Source organism: Chiloscyllium plagiosum, unplaced genomic scaffold (genome assembly GCF_037043375.1).
Source record: "Chiloscyllium plagiosum isolate Xiang-an unplaced genomic scaffold, Cpla_swu_hap1 HiC_scaffold_13, whole genome shotgun sequence".
NCBI classification, from domain to species: domain Eukaryota; kingdom Metazoa; phylum Chordata; class Chondrichthyes; order Orectolobiformes; family Hemiscylliidae; genus Chiloscyllium; species Chiloscyllium plagiosum.
Window position 1 is genome coordinate 112,303,167 of NW_028270151.1, and position 12,897 is coordinate 112,316,063.

At 43.5% G+C, this 12,897-nt stretch overlaps 1 non-coding gene across 1 annotated transcript; it reads left to right on the top strand.

Annotated features, from left to right (window-relative positions):
• The first annotated feature begins 12,182 nt into the window (after positions 1-12,182).
• Positions 12,183-12,264, top strand: trnas-aga (transfer RNA serine (anticodon AGA)). Its single transcript has one exon. It is a non-coding gene; the product is annotated as a tRNA-Ser (tRNA).
• Positions 12,265-12,897: the final 633 nt, after the last annotated feature.

Genomic DNA, 12,897 nt, shown 5'->3' on the forward strand with positions numbered 1-12,897 from the left:
ATCAAACACTTCTCACTTTGAGGTGTACAAAAATTAGTTTCTATACATATTCAGGGAAGGTCAAAGGCGATCTCAGATGTCAAAGAGGTGGTCACTGCTCATGATTGGTCTTTGTTCGAGTTGTGAAAAGGTTTCCCGCTTTAGTCGCATTCACGTTTCTTGTTGATGACTGAATTAGACAGAAGGTGTTTCACCAGAGCTGCACTTGACTTGCATTCCTCTCCCTCGCTGTCATACTGTCCTGGAACTCTGTGATACCAAGAAAACAAAATACATACTGCGTCATTCGGCAGCCTGTCTGTGATTTCCTCATTTTCAGTGACAACAAGGCTTAGACTTCGCGGCCACACAGTAATATTATTACTAGTATGAGAACAAGAGTCTATAGTTCATCTGTGCCTGTAAATCTTTTCATTCCCGTGGTTGACTGAATGAACTGTATGCGTGTCTGCTGCTTCGAAACTCGAATATGTGAACTGCTCCAAACTATGGTTGAGGATTTCTGCTTTTGGTTGACACACGTTGAGAAACGCCAGACAGCGTTCAAATGAAGCTTTCAGAGCACATTTTCGGATGAATTTGACAGAGATTAACATCATGAATCCAGTGTTCGCTGTGACAGAAGGAAGTGAATGCTCTCCTTGTTACTGATCCAGGCCACCTTCGCATGTCAAGCAAATGCGGTACTGTTGTTACAGAAAGGATCAGTGCCCGGTAACTGTGTCCTTAAAGAGGACATGATTGAAAAAATAAAGAATACCATGTTGAAATATCCAAGAAATATTGGCTGAAACGGCGCAGAAAATTTTCCCTGCAGCGCCAAGACAGAGGAACATATGTAACGGCACTCTTAAACAGGATGGCCAGCAGTGATATCGACATCACCACATATGAAGGACCACTGCTAATAGAAATTTGAAAATGAAATTCACGCAGCAGGTATTCGGAATTATATTTTTTTCACCGCTACAGTAGTATTGGGCGAGTAAATTCAAAACAAGGTTTGCTGATGAGAATGCAATAAAGCCCCATCGATCATGATATGAAAGACTGTCGCCCGGAAAGAGGGAACAATAATGTTTCTTCTAAGCTTTGTACTGGGCCACTTTCGCACAAACTGATACTGCTACTCTCCAGAAAAGATCAGGACCCGCGGCATGCACTCTTAGAAATGGTGACCATCAGTGCTGGAAACTCCCTGCATATTCAGAACAAGGAAGAATACATATCGAATAAAAGTGTAGATGGCAATAAATTGGACTTGTATTCCCTTTCATCACGACAGCTAGAATTTGCGGGGATATACAGAGTAAGGTTTACTGACCAGGTCAGAAAGCAGTTACCTCCACATATCTTGACACACAAGCCTATCTTTCTTTCTGTCCATTTTTTGTTTTGAAGCGCCGATCCTTTCCGGAGGAGATGAAGATGATTACTGCTCCCCCGCACGATCACAGTGGGGCCAGAGACCCGATCGAGCTGCTCAGAACAGTTCGTGTTTGCCAGAATCACTGAAACTGAGATTGATGACACGTAGACACGGTGTAACAGCTGCCAACACATGTGGAGGGTTTTGCGACGGATTAGGACCCACTCTGGGTAAAAGACTGGATCCTAAAACTGGGGATTAAGTGTTCAGGTAGAGGACTGGAGAATGGAGTTAAGAACGATATTAGCCAAGATCGAATGGCGGAGCAGACTAGATATTCTGAAAGCGCTAACCGTCCTCCTATGTCTTCCAATTTCTGGCCATCTGGTATCGAAGGAAATAGAAACAGAGTTATTTGTTCAGTTGTAAGTCCTGGGCAAAGTGAGAGATAGAACAAGCATGATACAATTTTAGAGACTGGGAAAATGTTTGGAGAGGAAGCAATGAAAGTGAAGCTGAATATAAAGTTTGAAGTCAGGACATATTCAATAAGAAGGAAGTTTGTAGAAAGACAGAGGGACATGAAGATGGAAAAAGAAGTGTCACCAGTCCCGAAATCTCATTCGGTTTTCATTTTCAAGATGCGACCGGACCTGCTGAGATTTTCCAGCAATTTCATTTGTTGATTCTGAAACAGAAGATGGGAGTGATCCTGGACCAAACAGCTCTCTCATGTTATGGGAATATTTGACTTACCCGTTCGATCAGATCACGTCTGTCCCACACTGAAACCTCAGAATCCTTCCCCGCCCCCATCCTCGTTACTGGCGCTAAACTGTTCATTACATAAACTTACATGAGCACACAACAAGAACAATTGCAAAATGTACAGGGAGAGCTCCGTTCCGATCCATCAGCACATTTTGAATCAGTTAATTGTCCTTCAGGGCCCATGAGACATTAAGCCGTCTCTGTCAGACCACTAACAAATGGCCATTCGCGTTCTGTGTCTTTGAACACTTTGGTTGGTGCACAGATGTAGTGGAATCTCATGTTGTAAAATGGACATCATTCATAGCATTTTCAGCTGCACTGATAAACTTGTCTCTGGCGCTTCCAGTAAAGTGCAGACAGTTTTCACTCAGAAACCGACATGTGATCAAAGCAGGAGGACATATGTGTCTATGAAAGCAACAAGAATGCTCCACTAGCGTTGGCTTGCAATTCCGCATGTGGAACGAAGAGCTGGAACTCGATTAAACAGTGAAAACGCCTATTATGGGGCTTGGACGCACGACTCTCTGATTAAACACCTCACATTGCACCGAACTGAGATATCCAGGGTTGGCACACGATGAATTAGTTTGCTATTTCATTCTGAGCATAATTCACCTGGCACAACAATTTGCAAAGATCCAGCTCATTCCTCCCAATCACAAAGAACATCATTCACATCTTTCACTTTTGTTATTTCTTCAAAACATTACAATCTATTTAACACTTGTCCCGGCATTTAAGATTCAACCCGAATATTTTCATAAGAAGTGATTTCCATTCACTCTGGCAGCAGTAAATCAGTCGGAAAATTACCTTAGGAAACCCAATCATTTCTGTTTACAGTATTGGGAATTTCCCATCTGCTGACAAGACAGAGTCCTCACAATCAACATTTTCTTTGTTCTTCCTGCCTAAAACGTTTACCACTTCTTATTTTCAAGATAGGAGTTTTGTTTATACCACGTTCGAAGAACAGGAACAACCTTCCAATCTCCTGAATTTTCAATTTAAAATGGAAGTTTTGTTCCTTTCCCACGGGAAGAGCAGTTAATGAGAAAGGAGTTTCCACGAGCTGTGTCCCAGGGTTTGGCAGGAAGCCCTGATTGAAGCTGCAGTGGCCACTTTCAGTTGGCATCGGCGGTTTGGAGAACATGGTGTCGTATTCTGCTGCGTGTAAACGTCTTGCTCCCTGTGGACTCGGGATGAATCATGGATGAGATTTCGGAACAACACTGCCTTCCAGTCTCTGGTCATCTGCTATCTAAGGAAATATAAACAGAGTTATTTGTTCAGTTCGAAGTCCTGGGCAATGTGAAAGATGGAACAGTTCTGATACAAAATCGGAGACTGGGAAAATGGTTGGAGAGGAAGTAATAAAAGAGAAGCTGAATATAAAGTTGGAAGTCAGGAGACATTCAATAAAAAGGAAGAGTGTGCAAACGTAGGTGGGGATGGACATGGAAAAGGAGTGTCACTAGTCCTGAAGTCTTAAATCGATTTATATTTCCAAGATGCTACCAGCATTTTTCAATAATGTCATTTGTTGGTTTAGTAAGAGAAGATGGCAGTGATCCTGGACCAAACAGCTCTCCCGTGCTCTGGGGATATTTGACTTACTGTGTCTATGTCCCACACTGAAACCTCACGATCCTGCCGCACCTCCACCCTCGTTACTGACAATATACTGTTCATTACGTTAAACACAAGAAGAACAATTGCAAAACGTTAAGGGAGAGTTCCCTTCGGTTTCCATCAGAACAATCTGAATCACTAAAAATTGGTTCAGTACCCATGTGACATTGATCCGTCTCTGTCAGACCCCGAGCAAGTGGCCATTCGCTTTCCGTGCCTTTGAACACTTTGGTTGGTGCACGGTTGGTTTGGAACCTTACATTTTGAAACGGACATCATTCATCGTATTTTCGGCTGCACTGATAAAGTTGTCTCTGGTGTCTCCAGTAAAATGGAAATAGTGTTCACTCAGAAACCGACGTGTGATCAAAAGCAGGCGGACAGATGTGTCAATGAAAGCAGCAAGAACATTCCCCTGCGAAGGGTTGCAATACTGCACGTGGAAAGAAGAGCCGGAATTGTATTAAGCGGTGAAAGCGCCCATTGTGAGGATTGCACCCACCAACCACAGATTAAGCATCTCACACTGCACCGACTGAGCTAACCAAGCACGGTGCACTGTGGATTAGTTTGCTATTACATTGCGAGCATAATTCATCAGCACTTTGTTAGGATCCAGTTCATTCCTCTTAATCACAATATGATTCACACCTTTCACTTCAGTTATTCCTTCAAAGCATTACAATCTATTGAGCACTTGTCCCAGGATTTAAGTTACAACCATAATATCTTCATATTTTTACCCTCACCTTTATATCACTGATGTGATTTCCATTCACTCTGGCACGCCGTAAATCAGTCGGGACGTTACCTAAGGAAATCCAATCATTTCCGTTTACAGTGTTGGGCATTTCCTATCTGCTGACGAGACAGAGTTGTCTCAATCAACACTTTCTTTGTTCTTTCTACCTAAAACCTTTTACCACTTCCTATTTTCAAGGCAGGAGTTTTATTTATAACACGTTCCAAGAACTGGAGCAACATTCCAATGTCCTGAAGCCCTTTCCAATTTAAAGTGAATGTTTTTCTCCTTTCTCACGGAAAGAGCTGTTACTAAGGAAGGAGTTTCCACGAGTTGTTCCCATGGCTTGGCAGAAAGTCGCTGATTGAAGCTGCAGTGGCCGCTCTCTGTTGGCATCGGGAGCTTGGAGAAAGTGATGTCGTATTCTGCTGCGTGTAAACGTCTCACTCCCTGCGGACTTGGGGTGAATCATGGATGAGTTTTCCCGGTTCCAATGTCAATACATGATCGGGGTGAATGCTTGTGCTGAAATATTTGAGGCTTATTCCCTGGGTGGGCTCGAACCACCAACATTTCAGCCAACTGCGCTAACTATTTGAGATACAGAAACTGGCAACGCAGATATCCAAAAGCAAAGCTATCGACGGGATATGAGGATACGTCGGACAGCAGGAACTTGCGTTGTTTTCAGAGACGGTCGCTGATTTTATCACCGAGAGGGTAAGCACACTGAGGAGCTGCAAACACTCAAATTAAAAGGCATCCACACATGTACAGTTCACTCACATACATCTCCACATAGTAGCTCACTTACGATGCTGGTATTTGAATCCACGATTCGATAGAAACTGAAGCTTAAAATCCAGCATCTTAAAACCCTCGATCCCGCTACCACACAAAAGCCCACACTCAGAATTTTTATGATTAGTGTTTCAGCATCGATTCACTTCAGGCACTTAGACCTCGCAGATTATGTAATGAAATTGGAGTAATTTAAGAAGAAAGACCAAAGAAAATGTACAGACAAGGAACTGGCCCTTCATCCATTCAAGGCTGAGCCGATCCAAATCTACTGTTTAAACCTGTCACCTAATTCCTAAGCACCTGTATCCCTCTGCTCCCCACCTACTCATGCATCTGTCCAGACGCATCTTAAAAGTATCTACCGTGATTACCTCTCCCGTCTCTGCTGGGAACGCGTTCCAGACACCCACCACCCACTCTATCCCTCTTAAACTTTTCACCACTCATCTTGAAAGCGTGACCTCTCGGTATTTAATCCTTCAATCTGGGACATAAAACTTTTCTCTATCTATCCTGTCTGTACCCTTCATGATTTTGTAAACCTCAAAAAGGTCCCACTCAAACTCCTTTTTACTAATGAAAACAAAACAACCCAACCTCTCTTCCTAGATTGCACCTTCCATACGAGGCAACATTCGCTTAAACCTTTTACGCGCCCTCTCCAAAGCGTCCACATCCTTTTGGTAATGTGGCGACCAGAAATTTGCACAGTATTCAAAGTGTGGCCAGACCAATGTATTGTTCAATTTTAACATGACCTGCCAGCCATTTTATTCAATACCCCATCCAATGAATCCAAGCATATTATATGCCTGCTTGACCACTCTATCCACCTGTGCAGCGACCTTCAGTGTATAATGGACCTGTACTCACAGATCTCTCTGTCCATCAACATTTTTTTCCCGAAGTTCTTCCTTCATTGTATAACCCCATCTAGAATTAGACCGATCGAAATGCGTCACCTCACATTTGTTTGGTTTGAACTCCAGCTGCCACTTTTCCGCCCAACTTTCCAGTATCCTCCTGTATTCTTTAACAGTCACTTATACTTTCTGTTAGTCCAGAAATGTTCGTGTCATCTGCAAACTTTCTGATAATTCCAACAGTGCTCTCTTCCAGAACATTTATCTATATCACAAACAACAGTGGCCACAACACTGACCCCTGTGGAGCACTACTGGTCATCTTTCTCCATTTCCAGAAACTCCATTCAACTGCCACTCTCTGCCTCCTATTGCTCAACTAATTCTTTATCCACCTGTCTAGAACACCCTGCACACCATGTTACTTTACGTACTGTATTTGGTTACCATGGGGAACCTTATCTAACTCCTTCCTGTAGTGCATGTATATGACATCAACAGCCTTTCCTTCATCTATCAACTTGGGCACTTTACCAAAAAATTCTATGCCTCTCACTGATATGCACATTATTTTCTAAATATGAATAGATCTTATCTCTTGGTACCTTCTCCAGCAACTTTCCCAACACTGATGTTAGGCCCATTGTTCTGTAGTTATCCGGAATATCCCTATTATCCTTCTTGTACAGTGGACAATATGAGTAACGTTCCAGTCCGACAGAACCTCACCTGTGCTGAAGTTCGCCACGGAGATATCTGTCAGGGCCCCAGCTATTTCCTCTCTCACCTCACTCAGGAACCAGGGATAGATCCCATCCGTTCCTGGGGATTTGTCCACATTAATTACCCCGAGCCTGCCCAACACAGCTTCCCTACTTAAGTCAACATGATCCAGACTAATCAAATGTCTTACTCTAGACTCAATATTCATCATATTCCTCTCTTCAGTGAACACTGATGCAAAATAATTGTTCAGAATCATACCCAGTCTCTCAGATTCGACATACACCCTTCCTTTATTTTCCTTTAGTAGACCAATCCTTTCTCTGGTTACCCGCTTGCTTCTTATATATGAATAATAGGCTTTAAGATTCTCCTTAATTGTGCTAGCGTGAAGTTGTTTCATGACCCCTTTTAACCCCCTTGATTCCTCATTTAAGACTTGTCCTACTCTTCTCATGTTCCTCGAGGGACCATTATGTTCTTAGCTGCCGAGGCGTTATGTATGCTTCCCTTTTCCTCTTGGCGAGTCGTACAATTGTCCTGTCATCAACAGTTCACGAATATTGTCTTTCAAATCCTATGCCTTCAACGGGACATGCCTATCCTGCACTATATTTAACCTATCTTTGAAAGCCTGCCACATATGAACTGTGGACTTTCCTACAAATAGCTGTGTCCAATCCACATTTCCGACCTCCTGCATAATTTTGATATAATTGTCCCAGGATAGTACTCTTTCCTCAGGACCACTCTCATCTTCGTCAATGAGTATTCTAAAACTTACAGAATATTGGACACTTCCCAAAGAAATCACCCACGGCAACTGCTATCGCCAGCCCTGGCTTATTCCCCAATATCAGTTCCAATATGGCCTATTCCCTCCTCAGACTATTGATATACCGCCGCAGAAAACTCACCTGGAGGCTTCTTACAAATGGTATACCATCCAGACCTCTGACGCTAAGAGTATCCCGGACAATGTTGGGAAAACGGAAATCTCCAATCAAAACTAAAGAATTGCCTCTACGTCTTTGCATGATCTGTTTAACTATGTTTTTCTTACACCTCACGCTCACTGTAATACAGCCCCAAAAATCTAACCTCACACTTCTTATTTCACTGCTCCATCCATAGTGTCTCACGACCCAAGCCTTACATGGTGTCTTCCTTTCGCACACCCATGATATCATCTCTGACCAGCAATGCAACTCCTTCCCCTTTTTCTTCCTTCCCTGTCCCATCTGAAGCATCTATATCCTAGAACATTTGGTTGCCAACCATGCCCTTCCTTCAACTAAATCTCTGTGATCGCAATAACGTCATATTCCTCGGCATCAACCTAAACCCTAAGTTCATCTGTCTATATTCCATGCATTAAAGTAGATGCATTTCAGGTCACCAGTTCTTTTGCATTCATCTGCTCTCTGCCTACTCTTCCCATTTTTAATGTTATCTTCCTGATTCTTAGCGTTTCCAGTTTCCACCTCACTGCCGACTTGTTTAATCTTGTGGTTCCCAGCGCCCTGCCACCTCCCCAACAGCAGTAGGAAAAACTCCCGAAAGGACATTCGTTCCCGTCTGGTTCAGATGTAGATCGTCAATTTTCTTATAGTCCCACATTGTCCAGAACTGGTCGCACAGTCCAACAAATCTGAAACCCGCCCTGCAGCACCATTCCTCAAGTCACGTGTTCATCGTGCCTTTTTTTATTCATTTCTACGCTGGCAGTCACATGGCACCGGCAGTAATCCCGAGATTACTACCTTTAAGGTCCTCCTTTTTAATTTCTCTCCTGGCTCCCTGAATTCTCCCTGCAGGTCCTCATCTCGTGCCTGTATGCATCAAGACAACTGGCTGTTCACGATTCCCTTTTCGAATGATCTTCAGCCGATGGGCGACATCCCCGGCCTGAGCACCTGGGAGGCAACATAACTCTCCAGAATTGCTGATGCTCCATAGTGAGTCCACCCGCAGCTCCAGAGTGACCACGCGGTCAAGCAAGTGCTGCAGCTGGACACACTTCTTTCAAGGGTACGTTTAGAAAACCTTTACAAGGATTTGCAAGGTTTGCACTGCTTGGAGGTGAGAACGAAACTGTAGGCTTCGTCAGATTCCCAGGAGCTTCAGGGCTTAGATATGGCCTCTCAGAAGCTTATAAAATCATGAGGAAGACAGACAAAGTAAATAGTCAGGGAGCACTTTTTCACAAGACACGCGAGTTCAAATCTACATAGCAAACATTTAATGTGAGTGAGGAAATATTTAAAAGGGATGTGCTGGACACATGTTGTTCACACAGAACTTTTCTGTGTGTGGAATGAATTGCCACATTTAGTGGCAGAGTCTGGTGCCCTCACAACATTTCAAAGGCATCTGAATGGGTGTATAGACAGTAAGACCTCGGAGAGATAACGCACAAATATTGTGAGATATGTATGGATTAATTTCGGTAACCTGTTTAGCAAGGGCAGGTTGGCTCGCGGGATTTGTTTCCATGCTCGACAACTCTGAGATGCTCCAGCCACCGGCACCGTTTGAATACACCATTTGCAAAAAAAAAAAGCATGATGTTTGTTACTCAGCGAGTTTGGCTATTTTGTTTGGAGGGTGGATGGGCCCAACCGATCCAGAGATGAAGGTTTTCCGGATATTTGCTGCCAATGACCATTCTTCTTGACACTTTCCCAAGTTCGTCATCAAAGATTTTGGCTAAAGAAAAATACCTCACATATCGCATTACCCACTTTCCTCTCCAGCGAATCCAAAACCTGACAGCTCTTAACGTGGAACAGAATCAGAACTGAAAAGGCAGTACCATGATCAGACACACCAAAGCTTAAGTGCTGTCTGTGATGCACTGTGAGTCGTCTCTGACATGAACCGCTCGCACAAGTAACAGCGAGGCAATTCCAAACCTACTGGAGATTTAGTTTATTGCCAAGTCCCAGAAAGTGCTCAAGTATCATAAAACAAAACAGAACAACAACGAACCAATAAGAGTGAACATTTCCAATTGTATCCGTGATTAAATTAGGCCATCAATGCCCCGGTGATCACCTTTCTCCCTCACCAGGACAGTAGTGAAGGAAATGAAAGAATAGCAACGTGTCACATCGCGATTGCCCACCTTTTCACCACAGCATCAAATAACGTCGAACAGATTCAATGCAGGATCTTCTTTCGAAATAACGGTGAAATAACTATGTCTATTCACTTTCAGAATAAACGTGGAATAACACAAGTTGTCTGGAATATGAATAACCAACATAGACTACTTGGGTTACAGATTCTACTGATGCACAGACTTTCATATGAAAAGGTACCTTGGGTGATTGCCCTACACCCAGAAATCCTCTGGCTACCTTCTGTTTGCCCTGTCACATTAACCTTGTGCTGCTGTAATCGAATTTGCAGTTCTTGCCATTTGTCCGTATTGCAACTAGGGATAGCTGGTCGTGGCAACTCGTGACTGCCACACAAATTCTTTGCCAAAATTGGATTGTCCCGCAACGTGATTCGCAGTGCACGAACTTCGCAATGAGGATATGCCACGCGGCAAGTTACAAAGCATGCTTCCATTTATTAAAGTCAGTTTCTGGGAACTGACAACCAGATTCCTCCTTACACTCGGAATTATGACAACACATAAACCAACAGCCTCTCTCAGAGACAAACGACCAATGCCCATCTTGTGCCGGACAAACGTAGTTGACAAGATTGCACGCAGGGACTGCACAGAAAACTATAGAGGAGAAGCAGACAGGCGACCATCGAGCTGCATTCATGCAGTTCAGTTACCCGATAAACCCCATGCACAGCTGTTCCTTGTAGGTACACACAGGGCACTGAGTCTCTCTGACTCAGGGACTTGGGACTCGGATTATATGACCATCTGCAGTACTGGTTACTTCCTTGTGTGAGGTAACTCCCGATGGAACATATGTAAAACACGATAGCTGATTGAGAAAAGCGTCCAAAATAGTACCCAAGAGACGTATTTCTGTTGTGTTTCTGGTCCTGTTCCTGACATGATATCCAGCATTGTAATTATTGTGTGCTTCCTGACGATTCGGTGGATGCTTCCGTGATTGCATTGTGTGCAGTAATCTGCGTTTTAGCTGCAATTACGTGCGTTTGAAACCCAGGACCACCTGCCTCTATTCTGTTTTCTTCTTCACATGCGCAATTGCAACACAGTAAACGATCAATTAATATTGGAAAATGACATACACAGGCGTGTGAAAAGCCCAGTTTCCGTGGCAATTATGCAATGGTTAGAAATTACATTGATTCAGGAGATAAGGATGGAAAATGTGTTTGGGTAGAGATGAGGAACATTGAGGAAAGAGGAAACCAGCCGGTGTAGCTTACAAGAACATTAACAGTAACCACAGTATAAAAAAAAGTACAGGAAAAATACCGCCTGTGAATGCTAAAAGAAGGCAAGAATTATGGGAGACATTCATTTCCCTTCTTCCACTCCCGTTTGAATTGTAAAAAACTTTGAAGAAAAACAATCGAAAAGTCATATATGCCCCATCGAACAACGTGGGTCATACCTTGGCCATTGATTACCGTAGATTAGAATACTTACAATATGGAAACAGGTCCTTCGCCCCAGCAACTCCACACCGACCCGCCCCAGCCCAAATGCATTCCTCTCCATTCACCACGTCAATTCAGCACGACCATTTCACCTTACCGGTACATTTTTGGACTATGGGAGAAAACCAGAGCAAGTGCACGCAGCCACGGGGAGAATGTGCAAACTCCACACATTCAGTTGCATGAGGCGGGAATTGACCCTGACTCTGTGGTATTGTGAAACAGCAGCGCTCACGATGGTGTCAGCGTGAGATGGGACTTATTTGCCGTCTTTTATTGGGAAAAATCTCTTTCATTGTGAGCATATGGAAAGACCAGCTCCTTCGCCAGAAAAAGAAATGAATATGTCACTAACCTTGGATTGTTTCATGTCCAAGAACACACAGATCAATACCTCTCTTGATCAGCTCTGCTGGTCATGTTTGCAAAGAGATCTAGCAAATTGCCAAAGTGGGATTGTCCTTTCAATCAATAATTTTGACTCAATTTGGCTGCAAATATCTTTTCCTAACTTTGTGTTTTTCTTCCTTTACGTTGGTGCCTCGCACCTTACAATTCACAGCAGAGGTGGGAGAGGAGAATGGAAGCATTCAGCTTATCACGTCAACGGCAGCTTTCAATGAGATTACGGCTGATTTGGTCAATGCTCAACCCACCTGAGCTGTCTGTAGTCATGGCCGAGTGGTTAAGGCGATGGATTAGAAATCCATTGGGGTTTCCCCACGTAGGTTCGAATCCTGCTGACTACGTTATGAATGCTTTCCTGCTGGTACAATTTTCGCTCAAAGTTCAGAAAAACTATTTTGTGAACCAGGCCGGTAATTTGATTAGACTTGGGAAACTCGAGTTCTTCATCAGAAATGTTCCATATTTAAAACATTATCTTTGTTTCTCTTTCCAGATACACTGCTCGACACATCGGGTTTCTGCAGCTGTTATTGAACGTCCTGAGCAGAAGTGCTGCTTTTCATGAGATTCCTTTAATTCTGTTCTCTGACTCGGGTCAGTGGCAACACTTCCTCCTGTTCGTCAAAGTGCTCATTCCCCACCGCTCCCTCTCCCATCATTAGAAACAACCGCAGGAAATCGCCACTTAACCATCTTTGTTCCAAAGTGAAACTCATCAGCCTCGGGAATCTCTCCACCAAACGGGACTTCTCATCCCTGGACATGGTGCAAGCCAGAGGATTGTGAAGAGATACTGTGAAAATATTGTCAGTTGGCAGTTGAAAAAATGTTTAGGAAGCAAACCATATAATTTAGGCTCCAGCTTTGTAAATCTTGATAAACTCTTTGGGAAATGGAATCAGAGGAGAATGAAGAAGTGTGAACTGTACGACCGAGTAGAGGACGGGACATTGACTCTGATGTTCTCGGGACAG